Genomic DNA, 25271 nt, shown 5'->3' with positions numbered 1-25271 from the left:
ATGTCATTAACACCATCGCACATGGAATTGGTAAAGACAGAGCCCGCTCAACACACCCGTCACTAAATTGGAGCCCCACATCTACAAGCAGGGCCCGTGTTACCCCGCTCTTCCACCCAAGAGCACATCCTACAGTTCTGACCTTGAAAGAGCTGACTCCATTTTCATCATTCTGCCAAAACAATGGTGATCTGATGTGGTAGAAAAGAGGGAGCACTGCCTTCCAGACAGGATCTGAACCACCAGACTTTCCTTCCTTCAGATCCTTTCTAAGTTGGCTAAAGCAAATCACAACAGCTTAAGTTTAGGGGGATCTGTTCTTCCATTATCAAGATCTTTTAATTTGCAGCGAGTTTCTTATGGCTAACTAATACCTCCTACCCCCCACCTCATAAGATGTAACAACAGATGAAAGAGAAGTGTAATGGTTTTGATCCCATTAGGACACCGGCATTAGTGGGGGAGCAATTATAGAAGTAATTGACTATACTTTACCGGCATCAGGAGGGGGTCATCTTGAAGACCCATCCTGCTCTGGGTTAGTGTCGATATCATTCATCTTCTAGCTGTGTGCCCATGTGTTCGGTTTTCACTCCTTGGAGGCATTTCTGAGACTGAAAGCACAGCAGAAGAGTGTTCTTGGAGGATCGGTTATCCCTGCAGAGAATTTACTGTTCACCCCCCCCCCACCCCGGCAGAGAAACCAAAAATATGTTGCTTCCATCTTGACATTGTTAGGATTTTATTTGAAAGTCTGTGTAAGAAAGGCACATATTCCCTCTGGTGATGTGTAGCTTAGTGACCCCAGTGCATCCAGTAAACTTTATCATGGACATAGATTAATTCGTAGGATGGGTCTATGGTTTATGAGTAACATGACCCAATTTTAAGTTTCAGAAGTTGATTTAAAAAAAATAGAGCTCTCACATGGTCTACAACTAGTTACTGAAGACATATTACATTTGTCACAAGTAGGAAATGAATATTGATAAATTATTTACTAACATCCATAGTTTCCTATGTCAGTTCCTCCCCCTCCAGGATCTCATGAAGGACACGTTACACTTCGGAGTCCTGTCTCCTGAGGCTGCTCTTGGGGGTGAACTTTCCCACTTTCTGGGGTGGGTGACCAAGGCAGTTTTGAGTGCTGTTCAGGGACACGGTAAACGGTCATTCACATGGAATTGGAGGTCTCAGACCTCATTAAAGACTTATGGAGGACTAGAGAAAGTGCCCTTTCCATCACAAGGTGACACGAGGTCACCATGATTTGTCACTGTTCGTGCGGAGCTTGATCACCTGGCTGAGGTCGTATTTGTCAATGTTCTCCCCTTCATTTCTCTTTCCAAACTCAATACTCCCTCCTTCCTTGAGTGTGGAATAGCCGCATGAGTTAATACTCCACGAATCTTTGCCATTTCTACAGTTCAATGGCTTATTTACGTCCCTTTTCCCTTTGAACTCATGGACACTGAGGTGGTACTTTGATTTCTAAGTTAGTTGCTCAAATTCCAAATTTGATCATAGATTTCAGTTGGTTATTTTGCCCCACTGACATATTCAATGCCTTTTAGCACTTTTCCTAGCATTACAAGAGGCTCTAGGCTTATGTATACTCCCTTCTCCAGGTTCAGGGTCCACCATTTCTCAAAGAATCCTAGGATCTGTTGACTGGAGAAGAGGATTAAAAACCAAGATCTGGAGACACCTGGGAGGCTCAGTCAATTAAGCGTCTGCCTTCAGCTGGGGTCATGATCCCAGAGTCCTAGGATCAAGCCCTGCATCAGGTTCCCTGCTCAGCGGGGAGTCTTCTCCCTCCGCTACTCCCCCACTCATGCTCTGTCACTCTCATTCTCCCACATAAATAAAATCTTTTTAAAAAAAAAATTAAAAAAAACACAACCAAGATCTGGGCACTGAATGTGCTCCCTGCTACTGGGTGTCCCTCCCAGGCCTCGTCAAATGACAGCAATGGATATTTGTATATACCAGGATTAGAATATGCCTAAGTACTTTATATGCAGATATAGGAACAAGAAGGATTTCATGAGATCTCCAACTGTTACATGGATCGTTCAGGGGTTCTTTGGAGATGGAGTTTACAGACACATCTGGCCTGTTTCCCTGGGGAACTGGTCAGCAGGATTCCAGTGCTTATGGACTGCCCCCTTGCCTCATCGGGCAGATTCCACTAATTCTGAAGTTACTTAAATTGGCACCTCCCCCACAAGCTTTCAATGAGGCGAATTCAAATAAATGTAGCATGTTTGTGGAAACTTCCATCCCAGTCTGCATTCCTTCCTGGGATTCCCCAACCTCCCAGGTCGTTTTCCAGACAGGAAGTGTTCTCCATACCACACTTTGGTATCAACGACTCACTGATAATTCAAGTCTCCAATTTTCACTGGGACCCAGTAAGCTAGATTCATCAGAATGCCTGAATTTTAGTCTAAAATTCTTGGGAAAGTGTAATAAGTCTTGTGATTTCATTTGATCCTTTTGGTAGACGCTTACTAGACCAGAAGAAGGTCTAGAAGGGTCAGATGGTGAGACTTGTCTACTGCACCACCACTGTGAACAGGTTCTAAGTGGCTCCGTATCTTCTAGACAAGCAGTACCTTTAAATGGGAGAGATTTCATCAGAGCAGTAGAGATCTAGACATGTCCAGCACATAGGGAGCCAGGACACCAAACTTTCCTGCACCCACTGTTACATGGCCTCATCACACCAGTCGAAAGGCAGAGATTCTCAGGGTGGACAAGGCCTGATCATGTTCTGTCAGTAAAACATAGTAATTAGGAATGCCTGAGGAGGTGAAAGACCCATACACTGAAAGCTACATCCAAAAACTGATGACCATACACATGGAAAGCAATTCCATGCTCATGGATTGGAATACTGTTAAAGTAACCCTATTACCCAAAGGGATTTATTGATTCAATGCAATCCCTATGCAAAATTCCAATGGCATTTTTCATAACAATCCTAGAATTTGTATAGAATCAAAAATGACCCTTAAAAAGGCTATGAAATCTTAAAGTAGGAGGCATCATGCTGCCTGAGATCTCCATTATGAAGCTACAGTCAACAGTATGGTATTGGCATAAACCACAGAGAAATGGAACAGAGATCCCAGAAATAAACCCACATTTGTATTGTTATTTTAGGACAAAGAAGCCAGGAATGTACAATGAGGAAAGGACTACTCGATAAATGGAACTGCAATTTCTGGACAGCCATAAGCAAATTCAAGAGCAAGACTGGACCATGATTTCACCATACACAAAAATTAAGTCAGAATGGGTAACAGGTGGGACTACATCAAACTATAATGATTCTGCCCAGCAAGATAATCAGAATAAGGCAACCTACAGAAAGGGGGGAAAATTTCTGCAGACCCTGACAAGAGGTTAAATATCCAGAATATAGAGAACTCCAACTCAATAGCAAAAAAGTCAGATTTAAAATGGGCAGAGGAGGGGCAGTTGGGTGGCTCAGTCAGGAAAGTGTCTGCCTTCTGCTCAAGTCATGATCTCAGAGGAGCGGGATTGACCCCTCCATCAGACTTCCTGATCAGCGGGAGTTTCTCCCTCTGCCTCCTTCCCCTGCTCATGTTCTGTTTGTCTCTCAAAGACATAAAGAAAAAATCTAAGGAAAATCAAATGGGCAGAGGATCTCAATAAGCATTTTCCCCAAAGACCTACAAATGGCCAACAGATACATGAAGAGATGCATAAAATCACTAAAGGAAAATGCCAGTCAAAACCACAATGAGAGGTCACCTCAGACTTGTCAGAACAGCTAGAATCAAGTAAAACGCAGGCAAGGAGGTCACAAAAAGGGACCCCTCGTGCACTGCTGGTGGGAACGCCCATCAGTACAGCCACCATGGAAAAAAGGAAAACCGCACAGAGATTACTCAGAAAGTTAATAGTACTGTATGATCCAACAGTTCCAGTACAACAGCCTATATGCAGGAAGTACCCGTGTCTACTAGACGAATGAAGACAGGGCGTATACACAACAGAATCCTCAGCCATAAGAATGTTGCCACCGGTCACAGCACAGATGACCACAAAGCCATCAGGTGAAGGGTGTCAAATACCGTAAGATCTCAATTATACATGGGACCCAAAACACACCGGGGCGGGGGGGGGGGGGATCCCAAACTCCAAACAGATTGGTGTTGCCATCGGTAGGGGTTGGGAGAAATGGCTGGAGGGGGTCGAAAAGTAAGATTTTAAGCACAGCCTCACAGAAGTCCTGGGGATGCAGTGTTCAGCACGGCAAATCTAGCATACTGTGTTACCTGAGATGTGGTAGACCTTAAGTTCTCAAAATCGTCATCATGTAAGGTGACAGACGTTAACTAAACGTACTGCGATCCTTCCTCAAGCATATAAATATCACATCATTGCACTGAATGCCTGAAACCAGTGCTCTACGTCCATTATACCTCTTGAGGTATAAGTTATTTTTCAAATACAAAAACGTCAACAGCAATTATCCTCAATCCAACTTCCTAGTGATTTTCATGCTCTATTTTTACCAGCTTATAATACCAAAAGCTATTTTAAGATATCCTTTTAGGTTAAAAATCCTAGACATAAAGACCGTAAAAGGGATTAATGCTAATCAGTTTTAAAAAAATCGAACTATGCATAGTAACTTCAGAAGCAGACTTTAAAACATGGAAAATTAGGATAAAGTGAGACTTCATAATCATGAAAAAGTCAACCAACATTCCCAAATATTTTCGCACCCAACACTGCTCCAAAATACACAAGGCAGAAACCATTAGAACCAAAAGAAACACACGTCACAGTTGGAGAATTGAACCCCTCTCGAATAACCAAGAGGTTTCACAAAAATTAAGATGGCAGGATGGATACGAGAACAAGGGGAGGGGTCGCTACGATCATCTCAATGGCTTACAATTAAAGGCAACTTGTCCAGTTTAATAGAACTTTAGTCTTTAGTATCACTAAAAAAGCTAGCATATAACGTGCATCACTGGGATTTGGAGCTTAATTCCAGACCAACGCTTTCCTATATAGCAAGTGAACAGATGTATCCAAATCCAGTTCTAGATTTAACAGTAAAATGTAGGAAGGGATGTAGAGCCCATTTCTTAAAAATCAGGCCACCATGAAGTCACTGTGGGAACATTTATGGGCAATGCTCCAGGTAGGCGCAGCTGGTCACAGGAGTGCCCCAGTATTTAACAGAGCCAATGCGGACAGAGGCGGCTGGTAGCAAGACCTCTCTGAACATCAGCGCGGGTGTGACTAGGCCCCAAGCATTTACTCCAGCAGTCTGGGGACTAAGCATGGGGAGGCTATCCAGCTTGGAGGAAAAATCCCTCCCAGCATACACATCGTGATGGGAATCTTCTCCCAGAATTTGAGGTAATGGACACATAGCATTGTAAGTTTAAGGGGTATCCCTGATAGGATACAGTTCTAGGTTGTCAAGCGATTGCCACAATAAGGGTAACATCTTTTACTTCATGTACACACTTTTTAACGGGGAGATTAAAGCTGCACTCTTCGGCTTGCAAGCACACAGCAGTGTGAACTCTAGTCCCTACATCATGCATTAGGTCCCTGGAACTTAGGTTTAGGCCAACCTTCCCCACTCTTCTCCCCTGCCCCCAGGCAACCACCATTGTCTTCCAGTTCAGTTTTCAATTGTGTAGGAGCTCATATGGGCTTACATGGGTCAAATACCAATCAAGCCAATTAAACACTTAGGATCCTAAACTTTTGAGGCATGTTCATTTTTGGGAATGTATGTCTACATTTATCTGTAATTTCTATGCAGCAAATTTGTCCATAAGGGAAAGGTGTTTGCTTCTGCCAGGGCACAGGGAAGGACCCAGAGCCTAGTTCAGTTTTCCCGGCAGCTCTCAGAAATAGGAATGGATTAAGGTCTTCAGGAAATCAAGAAGAAATGAAACCACGGTACTTCCCATCTAGATCCTTCGAGCTCCCTGGAACCCGCTACTGCAGGGAAGATTTCCTTCCAAGGTCCTCTCAACCTGTAGATCTTGAGTGGAGCTTTTCTGAACTAAAGACCAGTAAAACCCCACATGAGACCGTTTGTAAGACTTCTACATGTAAAACCCAAGAGTTCGGCCACAGATCTGGCTAGTCCTTTCACAACCGCAGTGACAGGAGTCATAGTCCCTCCCCCACTGAGATTGTTCCTAAGTTCCTTCCAGGTCTAGCTTTTAATGGTCTAAAATCCCCAAGAACAAGGGATTCCCACCAGCAGCTGAAGCTTCCGAGAACCACAGCAAGAATCAGTTCTGTCTCTGTTCGGGTTTCACCCTGGGGATCTCCCTGTTCACTCCGTTTTTCTACCTCTTCGGACATTGCACTGCGTAAGGGTACCTCCAGAGTGTTTCCTCCATGGCACTGTGCGGGGACACGGTTTTACTTCCAAACTGATAGCGTAAGTTCTGCGACGCCATCAAGTTCACCGGACTGCTTCATTTCCCCAGTCGGCCCCGCCCTCCGCCCCCAGCTGCGAGCTGCTGCTCCACATGGGGACCCCCCGAGAATGAGACGGCACAGGAGGCGCCCCGGGGGGCTCCAGGCCCCAGCGCACAGACCCGCTCACGCAGCCTCAATGATCCTCAGACCTCAGGACACACCTGCCAGGTTCAGAGTGGAGAAACCTGGCAGACCCCCCCACCTCCAAACCAAGTCCCCCGCGCTGGGATGCTCCAACACCCAGGGTCTCCTGAGGGAACAGGCCCGCCAGGACAGGGGAACTTCCCAAGATTAAGAGCCAGATCTCCGCGCGAGCCACTCCAGACGACGCTGGCGCGCAACTGGTAGCCGGGCGCACAGACGCTCTTCCAAGCGTCCGGCGCAGTAAGACGCAAGCCGACCCCCCGGATCCTTAACCGGGAAGTCCTTTCTAGAACCTCGACCACGGAGGCTAGCGAGAATGGAGTGGGAACTGTGAAGTTCTAAGTGGATAACTGTGTTGGTCATTGTGTTCGTGAAAGAATCTCCGTTCAGACAGAAGATTAAGTGGAGACGACGGGGTTGTGGGTGGGGGTAGTACTTTCGGGCACCTGTGCTTGGTGTGTGGGTTTAAGAGAACCCCCACCAGTAGAGATGGACCAGAGAGGAGAAATTGAATTTGAGAAGGGCTCTAGTTTCCCTTGCCCCCCTACTTTCACGAAGTCTGAAACTAGGTATATTAGACTTGTTAAAGCAAAACACTAACGCCCCAGGCCGTGGAGCTCTGGGCCTTCATCTACCTCGAGGTCCCCTTCCGCGAGTCTGCACACGAACTTGCAGAGCCTGGGATTGCCAGGCGTTCCGCTCTGAGGCTTGCCAGAGTAATCCATTGTGAAGTGAGAAGATCCTGTAACTCGCTACATCTCTTCCTAGACTCCGGGCAGGGAATTTTGAGAATTTTCCTGTTTAGATTGGCGTTTACGTTCTAGCGGAAGAGGATTAATCGGTAGAATAAGGAGTTTATAGGGTTTCTGGTAAGTTTCTAACACCACCGGGGGCCAGAGCCTGGAAATGTAGCAAATGGTGGGGAGAGGTACGGGTCAGCAGTGTCCTGAGCTCAGGTGGGCCCCTCGTTTTCAGCATCAGCCCCCTACTGGAATCACCTGCGGGTGCCCTAATGACCCGGACTTCCTTCACCTGGGCCTCGGAGTCGGCGTCCGCGTGGTTCAGACGCTCCAGCTGGGGTCAGTCCCAGGGAGCTCCGGCCTGAGGCTCTCAGTTAACTGCGTAGGAGGAATGGAGTAGTGGGAGGGGAGAGGGGGGACGCATAAGTGCTTCTAGAAACGCTCCCTGAAGTAGACCCAGGGGTGAGCAGTGCGAGGTGACAGTACAACGCTTGCGGGCTTGGGGAGGCTGGTGCAGCCGGCGGCTGCGAGCGGTGGGATCCCCGGAGCGTCTGCCTCAGTATCCCCGGACAGCCGCGGTTCAGGACGGGGGGGAACAGCAGCAAGCGTGTTCTTGCCATTTCCGGAGAAGGAAAAGTGGGTACGCGGGGCCGCTAAGTCTGGTTCGGGGAATATTCAGGTTGAGACAGCCAAGGCAGCAGTCAACCGGTGAGAACGAAGGAAGGCACTCGCTCACCTAGAAGGCGAATCCATAGGTGGGAGTACTGGGACTAAGGAAGCTTATGTGCTCACCTCCTGGTGGCTTTTCTGACGGTTTTCACCTGTAGAGAAAGAAGATTAAGCGTTGGGGCCCCGAGGGGCCCCAGTGCAATTCTCGGGAGTGGGGTACACAAAGGGCTCCGCTATGGGTATCCAGGGACCCGGCCGGAAGTTACCTTCCGGAGAGCAGGAGAGTGGGGGAAGCTTCCAGGAAGGCCGAGGGAGCTGGAGGACGGCTGCACACCCTCTCCCTAGCGGCCACCCTCCAAGTTTGCAGCGCTCTGGCCGCTGCAGCAGGTCCCCAGCCCCGAGGAGAGGAGACACAGTCGGTGTAGGAGCCAGGGGACCTACCTGCTCCAGACCGAGCCTGAGGTCAACGCCGGCTGGTCCGACCCAGGCCAGCTTCCAGGCCACAGACCCCGACCTCGGGTGCTCACGGCGGCCAGAGAGCCAGGAGCGAGGCCCACGGCGCGGAGGAGCCGGGTCAGGGCTGCTTCCCGCTCCCTCACACCTTCTCTCCTGTCCTCACGTGGGCAACACGGCGCGGAGCCGGCTCCTCGTTTATAAGCACCGCAGGGCTCCGTCCCACGCCCCGATCTCCGCCACGGCCCACCTGCGGCCCCCCTCACCTGCGGGGAGTTACCACTTCCACACCGAGCGGGGGGAGGAGGGCACAGACACGCCCTCCAGCAGCACCCGCCCAGTTCCAGAACAAACGTCATCGGGGTCTGAGGCAGTCTTGATTCAAAGAAAGCTGCATCTCTCAAAACCCTCAGAAATTCCACTCTCCGACACCCATTTTCATGAGAATAGCCCAAACTGAAATTTTAAAAATCAATAAGGAACATGGCTGGTGTGATCCGTGTAAAGTCAGGTTTGACCCAGGGCCCTCCCCCAGAAACGTGGGTATGAGGGAGTCGCCCGTCTCCTCGGAAAGCGGGCTGGCTGGAATTCAGGGGGGCTCGTGACATTCGCCTGAACGGGGAAGTATCTGCACGTTTAATGTCCCCTCGTGAACTGAAGACATTTAATTACGGGAGAATAGGGGTAAATAATGTTCCTACGATGTCAGATTAAAACCAGGGCTTTCTGGTAGGCACTTAAACTTACTCACCTATTCCTAATAGTGTCGTTTAATCCTGGTTGTTAGTGACTTGCGGATTCCAGCACCTGGTACCCCTCTGCAGCTTTCCTAGAAGGTACCAAAGGGTACCTGGTGAGAAGTGTATGAAACTTTTCATCCATAATCTGCTTGTTTGTTCTTTGTTCTGTTTTTGTTTACAAGCTGGTGTGATGGTAGTACTGTACAATTTGGTGGTAAACACCGTAATCTATTCCTTTGGATACACGAATTCTACAGAAACAGAGGTAAGACAGGGCCATTTCCACCAAGAGTAGTAAACACCGCCTAATGTGTTTCCTGAAACACACGACAGTTACTGGAACACGGCGTGAGGTGGCCTGCACTTGTCAGCGTGGCTGGGAGCAGGCATGGGAGCTGGGCAGGGCCAGGCACCGAAGGACAGGCTCTGCGAACAGGCACATGCTGACTGTCAACCTCACTTCCTGTATACTCACCTGCGAAATGGGAAAGCAGCATACGACTGACTCAGGGATTTTGTGAGCACTGGATGAGGGACGTTTGACATGCGTGTGTTTCCCAACCACAAGGTAACTGTTCGTCTGCGTTGACTTTACATCAAACATTTCGAAAACAGCATCACCAAAGCTGATGCCTATCTTACCTTCACAGATATGAAAACAGTGACTCAGAGGAGCTAAGGCAGTTTTCAAGGTCACACAGGAAGGGGCTGACAGCTGGCACTCAGCCAGGCGTGGGCACCTCCAAAGCCTGAATCTTCCACACCTCACGAACGCTTGTGCCCTTGCACGGATGCCGCCCTAGAACGTCTGCAAACTCCTCAAAGTGCCACAGCTTCGGGTACTAATAACAGCACACAATCTCCTTCCTACAAAAGAACACTTCTAGTTTGATTTTTTCCTGCTACACAAAATAACCCCCCCCACACAACTACGATTTTAAACGTGAATGTGTGTGGGAGAATAATTTGAAAGATAATATCAACGTCAGGAAGTTCAAACATAGCAATTATGCATGCAGTACTTTTTAAGAAACTCTCTGAATATGAGAATAATATTGGCAGCAAATATATCACCCTGACATTGCTTTGTAAGTATTAGAAATTGCCCGTCACAGTAGCCCGTCGTGGAACAGCCCTGCTTGTGGAACTGCAAGTACCTGAGTAGTCAGAGGGACCACCCCGTGGTCAGAGGGCTCTGCTCAGTCCACCCTTGGAAAAAATGGCCTCTCAAAACTCCATTTTTTAAATACTCCATGAAAAGACCAGGCAACAACACCAGGACTTCAAGCTATACCCCCTTTCACCTGAAACAAGCAATTATCTTTTGTGATTTTTCAAACATGAGATAAAAATATCTGGATAATCAAAATGTTCAAAAGCCCCAAGCCGATTACCCCACCTCTTTTCCCCACATCATGTGCAGCAGACAGAAGTTTCCTATTGGAATTTTCAGTTGGCAATATTCGTTTACTGATTTGCATTGACTTAGAATCGTACATCACATCTGTGATCATTAAGGACCTCATTACCCCACTGTTTCAGTTGCTAAGTTGAATTATATAAAACAATTAAAGAAAACATGTTAAGAAGAATGTTCTAAAATGAATTTTTAATGTTGATTGTATTTTAGTCTCAATTTACTGCAAAAAGAAGTGACAATTTCAGATTTTTAAATTTACCAGTGAGTAGTCAACTTACGAATGTAAAATCACATCTTTGAGATTCCTGCAAAGATTGGAATTTTTTTTTAAACTTCTCTCCAGTTCAGCTATTATGAACTCCGTTTTCATTATTAACATTTTTGCTTTAAATGGCCAGATCTGGATGCTTTTCACGATTAATTTAGACTTGTGAGCACAGCCTGTGTTACTCACGTAGCTGTTATTGACAGCTGCAAGTGGGACAATGGACACGTGGAAGGACCCAAACAATGGCCTGAGGCGGTTCTGTACCAACCACTGCTCAAAGCCGCCACACCTGCTTTCCATCCATCCTTATTCACAAGCCCAGTGTAAAAGCACAAGTGGTAGAAAACAAACCAACCATTACCAGCGGGTCCGTGCAGGCGTCAAAACAAACGAGCGCCATTGAGGTGGGAGACCTGAATTCCATATAACCTGCAAGTGTGTGTGCCGAGAGTCCAGAACTTTCCTCGACCGATGATGTTGGGACCGAGAGGCTTGTAATCTCAACATGCCACTGTCTACCATGGTTTCTAAAGGGAGAGAAGGAAAAGTTATAAAAGCAAGTTGAACAGTCAAAAGAAGCCCTTTTTATATTTTAGGAAATTTTGTATCCCTGATCCAGTCTCTAGAGATAAACGAGTTTTAGTGTCTCATCTTTGATTAGGGTTTGGAACAGGCCAATTTGCTTTGGAAGAACAGCGAGGAATGGCACCCATTGTCTCCCCAGCTGTGAGGGCTGGCATTCATTATCCGAGGAAACAATGACATGGGAAGCAATGGGGTTGAATTAAAAATACTCTCGACCATATCTGCTGCTCACATTTCAATATTTTCTCAATTGAGAGAGTCCTTCGAAGGGAGAGACAGGAAAGCATGGTATCGACCGGTCTTTTTCTGCAGCTCAGGAATTGGGCAAGGGACATTCCTTGAAATAGGGTGTTTTGGTCAACAAAACGTGCTCAATAATATCCCAGGTTCTATTAGTTAAATAGTCGGCATGAACCTGGGGGAAGAAAGAGCAGAGAGTTAAACAAGACCAAACTGATTAATTACAAACTTGTGATTCTTTACAGCTTTGATTCCATAAAATCGAAATCTTCCAGAAATAGTTTTCTTAGATCCTGCAGTTCTTCTAGATGGGCAGGCGTACTTTAGCTCATACTTTATCCTGTTCCAGAAAGGAAGGATTGGTGACGTTAGAAACTGTGTGCGTGTGGGGCGGTGTGCACGTGTATGCATGTGAGCATGTGTGTGCATGCACAGCTGTGTGCAGGCAGCCATGATTGCACGGTCGTTAGTGGGAAACAAGGAATGTGCTGCTGCTCTAGAGATCTTTAAAACCACAGTGTCCGTACTTAGATTATAGCAACTCATAGGCAACCTACTAAAATTAGTTCTCTTAAATCCATATTTAATACGAAAAGTGAAGAGGAAACAGTATTGAGAAAGTTAAACAAAAAGGGAAGAAAGTGTTCATGGGAAAAATCAGGAAAGTTAAAGACCTTGGGACCAAGAGAAACTGAGAATATTTCTGTTTACTTCATGGTTTCATGTTGAAGGGCTGCCTCTTCTGGGAAGCCTTCCAGGATTACCTCATTTGAAAGAGCAAACTTCTCACTCACCACTATTTCTTTAATTTCCTTCCTCCCCATCATCACTTTCTGGCTCTAGACAATTGTTTTTCTTTTGTTTTGTTTTCAGATAGTTGGTGCTGAGCCTTGCCCGCAAGAAGACAAATAAGAAATACATCCCTTTCATCACTGCATCCCTAGACTCAGGAGAGCCTGAAACATACGAATTCAGTGAAATGAGGAATGAATAACTGGCACGAGCCCAAAAATCCTTCTACAGATTCATATCTACAAATGAATGAACCTCATATTCCATATGTGAACAAACAAAGCATAGAAACTTCCTTTTTCTGCTAAAAAGACATCTTTCACTTATAAATGTTGCAAGCCTCACACCAATTATTTCTGGTACTTGTCACTGATCAAGGATTAAACTGAAAGCACGGATTCACCAGCGTTCCCCATTACATTTAGGAGAAAAGCAATTTCATCATTTTGGTGGTGGCTTTGCAATGGGAATTTGCATGTCCTTGTTAAAACTCAAAACACACCGAGACCAGCTTCCAGAATTCCTTGAGCAGACAAACAAGTTTAGTCACACAAAGTTTAATTTAGCTTGTTTTGCAAGACTAACTTGACCTGGGTCATTTGTGGTTTATGCCACTGGAAATCATAAGCAAAACTGAAATTGTTTCCCGAGGTGGGTCTGAGGTGACCACCAACCAATTCCGTATCATTTAAGAACATGCTAATATTGTGACCCGTCACCGTGAAGATGACACCACCACTGCCTGCTTGGCACCTAGGCTGCCCGTGAAGACCTACCCCAGAGCCTCGTTCCAGGTGCGGCTGGAGCGCTCCCCGTTCTCCAGCTGCCTGTTGGGTGTGCACACGACGAACTTCCACAAGTCAGCGCTGCGGTGAGTCACTGGTCTTACTTCTGTCACTGATGAACTTCCGCACCTTTTAAAGCTATTTTCAGTTATTGCTTTTTTCCTTAAATCTGAACATGCAATTATTACCATTTATACCATTTCAAACAGAGAATCAGGCACACTAAGTCCCTTATTTTTTAAAAGTATGAGTAACTGGTAATCAGGATGCCATAACAAAAAAATATGTATATGTAATTTTACCAAAACCTCTTAATTTTGCTACATTTTATTATAGCTAGAATTTGGTCTGTTCCTACATTTTGCTTCCATAACATTTGACATAACTAACAATCTAAAACTCCTTTGAAAGTGAGATGAAGGACATCAATATCTAATGCTGAAAAGGAGTACAAGTATTAAGTTGACCCGAACGCTATAATTAAATGCCTAAAAGAATTTATTCACCTAGTTTAAAAATTTAATAAAAATCATGATGATGATCATACAAACTAAACCTTAGGATGTGTCAGGGTCTCTTCCACACACCACCTTTTTTTTAATGTTTGTTGTATACCTGTGTGTGTCCATGCATAAGCGGCTGTGTCCCTGTGTGTGTGTCCACGTGTGTCAAAGTGTGTGTGCACTGATCTGAGACTATTTGCTAAGATTAAATCTTAAAATCACGGGTTCTAAGGAATCTGGCTTAATAAGGACTTTCAGGACACACAGAATGTTGGTTTATATTCTCCTCTACAACATTTATGGAATTCATTACTGTGCCTGAAATTTAGTTTTGAAAATTGAATTTGGCAAGGATCCCCCAATCTTGCCTAATTGAATACTCCTAATCTCCTGAATAAACCATCTTATTCCCAACTGATTAGAAATACCGCTTTATCCAGCGCTCCTTTCCACTTAAGGATTATTTTGTATCATGGTACAATACACTGTACCACACAATGTACAATACATTCTCACTATGTCATTATTCTCCTCCTGAAACAGGACAGAGACATACAAAGAAGAAAACAAATGGGAACAAGTGAGAAGGAAAAGAAGGAGCAAGAGGAGGGAGAGGAAGGGGACCTGCATTTCTTGAGAATTTATTCTCAGCCAGAATTTTTGCTGAGTAAAACACAACTCCAAAAAGTTAAGGACCTTACTCATCCTCACTGAGATCAGCCACTGCATTAAACTCATGTTTTCTTCTCCCCCAGAAGGTCAATACGGGACAGGTGTGGCTGCGGCAGAACAAGATTCAGGTTTATAGTCAGCACACCTGAGTTCCAGTACGGTCTTCCCCATAGAGCTTTACTGAGGACCAGAGAAGATGCCTTATATAAATATGTGTGCGTAGGAGCTGGAAATTTCCATATGGGAATTGGTAGTCATGCATTTGTAGTTTTAAAGATGACCAAATATGTTTATTACATTCCCATTTAAAGAGTCGCTAAGGATTAATAGATCTTTTAATTTCTTGAACATACTAATGAGTTCAACACATCGAGTTTACATGCTGTGCACGAGCTGGGTCCCAGTGACTCCCGATAGGGCGCTAGGCTGGGCTCCATTTGGGGAGATAGATGTAAAGCAGAATAAGATTAAACCAAGCTGAGCAAATAGAGTGAAGGCTCCACGGTAAGACTCCCTTTCCCAATGCATTTGAGCAGGTAGTTAAAAGCTTCAGGGTTTGTGAGAGGAATAGCCAGAAGGAGCTATCATCACTCTGTGATGCACAATAAATGTTAAAAATAGAAACCTTAATTCAAAACGTGAGTTCAAATTTACATGTAAATACATTCTATAATATAAAATAATCCTATCACATATCTGACATATATTACTCCGTCTAAATTATTTATATTTTGCTCACAAACAGTCCATATTCATAAATATCATGTTTGGATTGATTTATTTTTGTCTTTATACACAGTCTGTTCTCCGAGCTCCCAGCTTTTAATTAATCTGGATTTCGGGTATAAATTCTTTGTGCCTTGATTAATACCAAACAGGCTTTATTTAATTAAAGAGACAGACTGGTGAAAGACATTTTAATCAAAAATTTCATATGCATACAGTACATCTGTATTTAATACTTGCAAAGGAAAAAAAAACCTGATTTATTGTATTTATTTTTTAAATGTTTTGAATAAAGCAATAGTTCCTGTGATGAATGCCTTTGTGTACCTACTTCATCTCGAAGCCATCACCACCGAGAAGAGAAGAACATGGAGGCCCAGAGAAAGTCCCTGACATCATGACATGCTTGATGAGGCGTTCTGGCACATCTCACAGGAAGACAGGAAAACATAAGAGGTTTTCTTTACGCCGTCTTCGTTAGTACCTGGCGCCTCTGTTTAGGGCCCCTGAGGGCATTGCTCTTCAAAACCGGTAGGTGAGCAAGTAGCACGTAGTCCTACAATTTCAGAAACTCGTGTTTTTTAAATTTGTGATTTACACTCCTGAAAATAAGCATCCTTTTAGAAAGTTCTGTGTGTGCACGCAGGGCCCACTGCACTGGGCGTGGCAGACTGTCCTCAGCAAGGCAACATTTAATCTCATGGAAACGCCGGCGTCCGTGGCCGTGGCTGGTGGAAGCCCGGGGTGGAAGGCAGGGAACGGCATGTTCGAGCTGTGAGTAGTCAAGGGAACTTCCTGCTAAAAGCTCACAAGTTACGTTCCTCGTAGCTGACAGCAGTGAGTTCACAACAGCAGTGACATTTCACAGCAGTTACTTTATGATGTTCTGTGCCAGAAGATCCTTAGATTTGAGAACTCCAGCCTTGTCCAGCATGGCCATGTTTCTCCGTGATGCTGCCATGCCAGGGGAGATGGACACCTGAGACCACAGAGACGAAACTGAGGAAGATCAGCTAACAGAAATACAGTAGCTTTTTAAAAATAGTTTTCTTGGGGGCGCCTGGAGGGCTCAGTCGGTTAAGCTTCTGCCTTCAGCTCAGGTCATGATCCTGGGGTCCTGGGATGGAGCCCCGCGTCGGGCTCCCTGCTCAGTGGGGTGCCTGCTTCTCCCTCTTCCTCTGCCCTTCTCCCCCTGCTCCAGTTCTCTCTCTCTTTCTCTCTCAAATAAATAAAATATTTAAAACATTGTTTTCTTTTTTAATGAATTTACTTAGATTAGCTATATGGTAGCTGGGGAGACACCAAAAAGAATCAACCTGAAATTGAAGAAATGAGAGCCCCAATGGCCAGATTTAAGACCCCTGTAACTGTAAAGACACGTTATCTTCTGCAAAACAGACCTGAGAACTGTTTATGAAGTATCAAAGCAATATTGCTTTGCAACATGTAGACCTAAGGTTGAAACTACCATATGGATGTCAAACTATACGTACTTTGTATAAACATGTATTTTAATGTTTTTAACCATGGACAGTTCTTGTAACATAGCTTCTGTGTTTCTTTCCTAGTCCTGTTTTAAGGGAACCCCAGATCGGGTGGGCATGGCAGTCCTTCCCCATCTACTCAGAGGGACCCAGAGGGACCTGGACAGTGTAGATCTCTCACCCCTTGCTTCATGTACAGAGTGTGGCCGGGAGCAAACCCTCCAGGACATTCCGTATATCATAATGTACAAGTTTCTAAAAGGCATTCTAATGTTGAAGTTTGTTATGCGATAGAAGGTATGGTTTGGGGAACTGAAATAGCTTTCAGCAGGCTGTAGGTCTGCAAGTCCTTTCCGATCTGTTCGTTGTGCGTGTGTGTGTACGTGTGTGTGTGTGTACGTGTGTGTGTGTGTACGTGTGTGTGTGTTTACATGTTCCGCTCTGCAGCTGCTTTTGTCTGATTTTGCAAGGTGTGTGAACACTTACCCCCTCATTAGATTAATTCATCCATCATGGAATGTAATTATTTCCAAAATCAAAATTCTGAGGGAATGTCAACGTTCAAGGGAAAAGAGACCACTTAGGATTCAAATATTTATAAAGCACCGGAAAAGACAGAACCAGTTATGTGAAATTGTAGGAATTAAAATATTTGTGTAAAAGCTTCTTCATTTGTGAATTTAATGTACTCAGAATATAGGTGTCTGATCCAGAATAGCATCGATATCACATCAAAAGAAAAGGAAATACAGGTCTTTTGCCGTTTTATATGTGGAATTGTGAATTGCTGGGACACAAAATATTAATAAAACCTCATTTTTCTGTACAAGTGTTGAAATAAAGTATACCTGCATATTTTTAATTGGTGACGAGTGCACAGTTTCTAACCTACCAATTAAAAATGTTTCTCTATTTCTATGCTTTCTCTATTGCCATGTGATAATAGTACTTCGGTTAGTGAGTTGAAATATTCACTCCATTTTATAGGAATTTATGCTTATGTTACGTTTTGGCTGGTGTGATTTGGCTTTAAATTTGTTGTCAGAGGAAGGAGGAGCTATCTGATTACGTTTTAGGAGCAAGAAGGGCAATGAGCCATGGGAAAATACACATCTCTGTGTCTGTCTAGCTGAGCTATGTATTGTAAGCCGTGTTTTGGGCTGGATGTAACAGAAAATCTGACACCAGTTAACTAAAAAATATTTAATGTTTTCACATAATAACTTTGGGATAAACGACTTCCGTGGCGGGTTCGACACATTGAATCTTAGACTGATTTTTCCAGGTGTTTCCCAGGTAGCTACTGCAACTCCAAGCATGGGATCCGTGTGGAAAGCGGCAGCGGAGGGAGGGGAAGAAATGGTACCCATACCGTATCTCCCTGCGCATCAAATCAAAAGCTTCCCCAGAAAGAGCCATCAGACATTCACTTAGCTCATTGCTCTGGGCCAGGTCGCATGGGTGGTCATCCAGCTGCAAATGAGGCTGGGGGTCAGCGTCCACCTTCTCTGCCCTTCAGCACAGGGACATGAAGGGGGTGGGGGATTAGGAGAAGCCATTGCTCTGAACAACAGCTCTGCGTTCTGAGCACTGATGCTGCAGGGGCAGGACCTCTAGAACCCCCCCCAGTGAGGAGGCGGAGAAATGGCAGAGAACAGTCTACACTGGGATCCATGGGTAAGGGGTTGTGGGCTTTCCCCACCGTGAAGTCCTCGACAGACGTGGGTTCTGCTTTCTGGAAGGAACACCCAGTCCATTTTCCTCTGGGACCCTCCAAGATGACTCTTCCTTCTCTATCCTCCACGGCTGCATCCTGGGAAGGCATTGGGAATTATGCCCAGCTTGGGCAAAATGCACAAAAGGGGTTATCTTAAGTCTCAAAGAGGCTCAACTGTTATTCGTCTAGGCTTTTAATTTCTCTGGCAATGCGATCCCTTCAAAATTCTGTATATTTGATTCGCTTCACGTGCCAGTGACCACGCTCAGCGTGTACCCCTAAGGACAGGTGCTGGATCTGCTTCAGGTCACGGTCTGGGGCCTCATGCGTTAACCTTCTGGGTCGAGGAGCAATGCCAAACCCTCATTGTGTCTGGTCGCAGGGCTGGGTCCTTCCCAGACATCATGTCCCCTGGGTGAGGTCTCAGGTTTCTGGACGCTAATTTCTGTATTCTCTACTTGCAGATGAGCCTGTTTCTCCTGAAGTCCAGGAGACGGCACGGAGAACTTCAATTCTTTGATGACTCCCCCATACCGGCCAGGTCGGTGGGAACTCGGCCAGTACTCACCGTCAGAAGGAGCATTTCCATACAGACGACTGGGAAGCTCGGGCTCCCTCTGAGCCCGGAGGGAGGAGGACGCAGGCTGGCAGCACACACCGGATGTCTCCATCACAGGAGGCCATGCCGACTGCCCCATCCTGTAGTGCTGAGTTAGAAGGGTGGCACTTTGAGGCACAGATGAAAGTTCTAGAGTCGAAACTCCACAAGGAAGCACATGGACAAGAGCATGCGGACGCACACGTTGGTTCAAGAAGAAGAAAACAGAAGCGCTACCCCGTGCTCCCTAGAACGGGACAGCAGGGACTCCCCGATGCCGGATACACTCCCCCCCGAGAGCACACGGGCATCGTGCACTGTTGCTGTTGTTACGAGACTTTTCCTTCACCATCTACCCGTCTTAACTTGAGCAGCTGTAACGGAATACCATCACCTGGAGGGCTTATGAACACGGGACGTTTATTCCTCACAGTCCTGGAGGCTGGAGTCCAAGATTCAGGCACCGGCAGATCCAGGGCCTGGGGACGCTCACAGAGGACGCGTTCTCGCTGTGTCCCCACGTGCTGGGAGGGGCCTTTTACAAGGACACTAATCCCATCATGGGGCTCCACCCTCATGACCTCCTCACCTCCCAGAGACCCCACCTCCTCACACCATCACCTTGGGGGTTCAATTCCAACATAGGATTTGGGGCAGGCACAAATACTCAGTCCACAGCAATAGCTAAGTCACATTTTGCTGGATTTTACGGTTTTCTGATGGCTCTCCATTCTTGCCATTTAGACACAATTCACAGCCTCCAACCTAACAAAGTGAGCGTGTATATGTCTCTGTGTATCTACACGCACAGATCCGTGTGCTTGCCCGTGTTCGTACTAATCTAGATTAAGAAAGATAGCTGGATGCATCAACATGCCTGCATCTCGAAAATGGCTGTTTGTGATCTGATTTTTAATGCCACGTGGATTGATTCTATCTGACCTTGGCATGTTCCATATCATCCTCTCCAGCATTTCTGTGATGGGGTCGGGACGGGGGTGAGCAGCGGGAACCGGGAATTCGGTGGTGCCCACAGCCACAGCAGCGTCTTCAGAGCCTACAGCCACAGTCCGAGGTCAGACACACAGCACAGCCCTTCACGCAGAGCTGCTGTCCCGGGCTCCCTGAGAGCCTCCAGGAGGGCGAGGGAAGTTCTTACTGTGGAGACTCCGCCGGACACGCAAGCCTCAGAGGGATGGAGAAGAGAGTAATCGTACAGCTAGAAGCAAGAGCTGTGTCCTTGAACATCCCCCGGAGGACCTCCCCGCATCCGGCGCTCCTGCCCAAACAAGGAGGCTTCACGTACCGTTTAACCAGAAGGGTTGTGTCTGCTGTTTGCTCAGACAGTGGCCGGAGAGACAGCGCCTGCCGATCGTTGTCCAAACAGCTTCAGGCCCAGCCAGCCCCACGTGGCTTCCGACCCCAGCCCCGGTCTGGAGGAGACAGCAGGAAGTGGCAGCAGGAGCTCACAGCCTGCATGGAGTGTTGTCAGATCCCCACACACTTCTGTGCATACCCCCCCCCACCCGCCGTGGTCTGGGCCTGCGATCAAGGAGATCTTACTCCCACCCTGCTGTACGCTCAACTCAATATGCCCACAGGCATCCCACTGCTCGCTCGCTGCCTCTCCCGTGCCTCCCCCAGAGTGATCTCTGTGGGATCCAGAGATCCCTCGTGGGATAAACGCACGGTGCTGACATGCGGTTCCGAGGCATACACCACAGCGGCCGTCTGTGGTCACTGTTCCCAGGGCGAGAATCCGCGGTCAGCAGGGCATGCGCAGGCCGTGGGAGAAGACAGCAGTCACGCGGGGCAGGGAGGGGGCGGGGAGGGGTAGGAGGAGACAGGGATTGGGCAGGGTGGNGTTCCCAGGGCGAGAATCCGCGGTCAGCAGGGCATGCGCAGGCCGTGGGAGAAGACAGCAGTCACGCGGGGCAGGGAGCAGGGAGAGGGCGGGGAGCGGGCGGGGGGGCTGCTTCCTGATTCTGGGCCCACCTGCTCGGTGGTCTCCCCATTCTGCAGGAAGACCCAGCGTCTCCATGATGAAGGCTGTTTTTACTGGAAGACGAAGAACTGTTCTCCTGACACTTGCGATCACAGGAGTCCTACAAATGAGGCCCATTAACGAAGAAAACCAAAAAGCACGTGTCACAACACTCAGAAAAGAATTATCATTTTAGAGATTTAGGCCCTCTTAAACCAGAACAGATAGCTGGCTGATTAAAATGAAAAATCAGTTTTTCAAACTTCATTTTTATAAAGACCCTGTGAAGGTTCTCCGGGTATTTCCAAACATTCCTGTGTGGCCAGGGTGTGGGCGGGCTGCCCGCAGACCCCCGGTGCAGAGTCACGGCGGCGACCGGACAGGCAAAGGCGCAGGGGGCCCGAGAGCGAGCACAGGCCATCACTGCGGGTGGACACTTGCGTTCCCAGGGCCCAGCCGCACGTGGCTGCACACACACCCCCAGGAACCGTGTGAGGTGTCCGGGCTCCCGGGAGCCCAGAGAAGGGTGTTCACTGGGGCCTTTTAGAACCTTCCGGCCAGGAAGCCGAGCAGGCTGTGTAGCCAGTTAGAGCAAGTGTAAGCGGGAATCTATATACCATGAGACAGGATGGCGATCCAGCCCAGGGCACTGCGGGGAAGTTTAAGCTATACGAGCTGTATTCTGGATCAGTAGCTAAGCCACTTCATCTCCTGGGCCAGCGGCCAGCACCAGGGAGCCTTCACAGACACAGGACTAACTCAAAGGCCTTTTACAGTAACAATCTAAACTCATCACATAAATTAAAAACAAACACAGGGCTGGCTTTACAAACGTCACCGAGTATTACCCAGCCAAGCCAGGCCATCGCAGGCAGACTCCTGGCTGCAGGTTTCAGAGGAAGCAATGAGCAGGGCTGAATCAGGTGTATGGTTTCCTGGTCTCCTGTGGCTTTTCGGAATTGAGGAAGTTGAGTTTAAATGCAGTGTATACACACCACAATGTCTTTCTTTTACCCACTCGTGTGTGGACACTTACGTCATTCCTTTGTCTTGGCTACTGTGAATGGTGCTGCCGTGAACACGGGAGCGCGGATAGCTCTTCAAGATCCTGATTATTCCCTTGGGATGTATGCCCACTAGTGGGATTGCTGGGGCGTAGGGTAGCTCTGTTTTTAACTTCCTGAGGACCCTCCATGCTGGTTTTCACAGTGGCTGCACCAGTTTGTATTCCCACCAACAGTGTAAGAGGGTTCCCCTTTCTGCACATCCTCACCAACACCTGTTATTTTCTTAATAATAGCCATTCCGACTGGTGTGAGGTGGTATATATGTAATGAAATAGTATTCAGCCTTAAGAAAGAAGGGGATTCTCTTATTTTCAACAGCACGGATGGGCATGGAGGAGATCGTGCCAAGTGAGATAAGTCAGGCACAGAAAGAAAAAGAAAAGCATCATCTCACATGTGGAATCTAAAAAGTCAAATCCAAGGAAGCAGAGAGGAGAAAGCTGGTTACCAGGGGTGGGGAGGCGGGAAACAGGGAGGCGGGCGTAAAGTTCCAGCTTCTCATGAAGAACGAGCCCAGGGATCTCACGCACAACACGAGGACGGCAGCCGGGAATCCTGCACCGAATCCTGGAAGTTCTAAGACAATTTCAGGTGTGCTCAACACACACACAAAAGTATTTCTCAAGTCCTCGCGTTGTACACTTTAAATTTTACAATTTTTATTAAAAAATAAAATACGGCAAGCACCTGGAGGGCTCAGTCAGTGAAGCATCTGCCTTCAGCTCAGGTCATGATCCCAGGGTCCTGGGATGGAGCCCCACATTGGGCTCCCTGCTCAGCGGGGCGCCTGCTTCTCCCTCTGCCCCGAGCCCCCAGCTCGTTTGCTCTCTCTCTCTCTAATAAATAAATAAAATCTCTAAAAAAAAAAATAAAATAAGGCAACTTTACAAGGTCTACAGAAAAAAATAAAAAAAGCAGTGTAATAGCTAAACAATTAACTACATTTTAAATGCATCCCTTGGTCCTTTGACAGCAATAATTTATTTTAGTTTATATTTTCCAATTTAATGGAGAAGAAAATTTAGAATTTGCAAGGACAGCATATGTTGATGATATTCCATGAAGAATCTTGCCAGGATTTCATGGGAGAAGGAAAACTACCCAAATCAATGAAATCCATGTTTACTTACAGTGGAAAGCCTGGTGAAATCGTCCCTTTCATATTTGTTTCTGTCTGTTTTGCGCGGACACGAGTATCTTGATCTAAACAGAGCTCTTGTGCATCAGTGTCCCGGTGCTAGCAGGATTCACAGGCAGGGGACCGGAGGAGGGACTGCAGGCGTTGGTCCCCACACTTCTCTACTCTGTCCATCGCTCCCCTGCCCGACCTCGCAGTCCTGCCTTAAATACGTGTCGCCGTCCCGAGTTATGCCTCCTGCCCCGGCTTCTGTGCAGAACTCCAGACTGTACGTCCAGTTACAAACTCAATATTCTCATCTGGACTTGGATGGAAGTTTCAGATCAACATGCTCTGCCCGCCTTCTTCAACATGTCGATTCTTCACGTTCAGCCTTTAAATTCCTTGAGCCTCCCCACCCCAAACAAAACTCTTTCTTTCTGTCGCATTCAATCTTTCGGGAAAGGCTTTTTTGCTTCATCTTAAACATAAACCCAGAATCTGGTCAGTGATCTAAATGCCACCATCGTACGTCAGCGGGGTTTCCGCACCGTCCTCCTCCTGAATGTCCTTGCTCCTTTCTTCCACGCCGACCACGTGTTCTCTCCAGACAGCAGCCAGAGTGATCACTGTCCTACAATGGCCCCATTTTATCTGCAGTAGAACCAAGTTTTCAGGATGGACCAACGGCTGCCTGGGTCACCTCGCCCAGCCAGTTGTCCTCTGAGCCCGTCTCCCAGAGCTCTCCACCTTGCATCTCCTGCTCCAGCCTTACTGGCTTCCTTGCTGTTCCTCAAACACACCAAAACCATTCCCTCCTGCCGCGGCTGTGTAGCTGGGCTCCTGGAACCCCTCCTTCCAGAGGACCACGTAGTTGACCCCCTGCCCTTCGTTAAACCATTCATCAAGTCTCAACTTTCCACAAGTCCCATGTTAACCATCCTACTTAATATAGAAGATGTTCCTTCTCCCACCCCTACATCCCTAATCCCACAGACTCTGCCCTGGTTTAAGTTTTCATGACACTTCACATGTTCTAACACATTTACAAGTGATGCATGTATCATGTTCAGCATTGGTTACGCGTCTGCCCTCCTATAATGTACATTCTCGGAGAGCTCAGGTCTTTTATGATAATTTCACTGATCCTGCCCAAATGTTGAAGACAATGTTTAGCACATCGGAGGAACTCAGCAAATATGTTTGTAAAAGGGGAATGAATAAATGAATGAATGACTGGATTTGTCGAGAATCAGCAAATTTAGATAACTTCTCCTTCTTCCAAATAAAGAAAAAACTAGAAAAATATAATTAACTCGAAATATACCTAGGCATAACAAATAAAATAGTTGGATAAGTGATTTGAAAAATTTAAGGAAAATATAATAAAAAGGGAGGGTTTCACAGCTCACTCTTATGTGTAGTATGGTCCCATGTTTACAAGCTCTAAATTCAGGTTGATGAAGGTGGGGAGACACTACAAGGAAAATTTCCAGATGTGCTTGGCATCAGGTGGCATCTTGGTTCAACCACACTCAAGATTTGGATGACCTGAAGGAGAAGGGAAAACTTAAATGTCAGAACCACACAAAGAATTTCAAAATTCTGTTAACGCTCCCAAAAACCCCAGCCCACAAACACTCAGAATTGTGGTCACGCCTAACGTCAATCTACCATCTTTACTTTTATATTCATTTATGCGTTTTTAAATAAACCTTTTGTTTGGGAATACTTTTATATTTCCAGGATTACTGTGACTATATTACGGAGTCCTCACACACCCTACCTCCAGGTTCCTCCATTGTTAACATCGTATGTTAGCAGGCACACGTGTCAAAATTAGTGAACAAAAATTAATATATTATTATTCAATAAAGTCAGTGATTTATTCAAATTTCCTGTTTATTCTTAATTTCCTTTTTCTGTCCCTGGCCCCCACCCAGGACAGCATACAACATTTACAAGTGGTATGGCAGTTTCTCAGACTTTCCTTGGTTTTGGATGACCTTGACAGTTTTGAGGAGTGCTGGCCAGGTGTTCTGGGGAATGTGCCTCTGCTGGAATTTGAT

At 46.5% G+C, this 25271-nt stretch overlaps 1 long non-coding RNA gene across 2 annotated transcripts; it reads right to left on the bottom strand.

The window, feature by feature from the left end:
* Positions 1-516: 516 nt before the first annotated feature.
* LOC109490541 lies at positions 517-8660 on the bottom strand. 2 transcript variants are annotated; one of them, XR_002143872.2, is made up of 3 exons: positions 8493-8660; positions 8119-8203; positions 517-614 (listed from the first exon to the last, which is right to left on the bottom strand). It is a non-coding gene; the product is annotated as an uncharacterized LOC109490541 (long non-coding RNA). The 2 variants fall into 2 exon arrangements; XR_002143873.2 differs by lacking the exon at positions 517-614 and adding an exon at positions 7698-7760.
* Positions 8661-25271: the final 16611 nt, after the last annotated feature.

Source organism: Ailuropoda melanoleuca, chromosome 15 (assembly GCF_002007445.2).
Source record: "Ailuropoda melanoleuca isolate Jingjing chromosome 15, ASM200744v2, whole genome shotgun sequence".
In the NCBI taxonomy this organism is placed as follows: Eukaryota; Metazoa; Chordata; class Mammalia; order Carnivora; family Ursidae; genus Ailuropoda; species Ailuropoda melanoleuca.
This window is presented reverse-complemented; position numbering and strand designations above follow the sequence as displayed.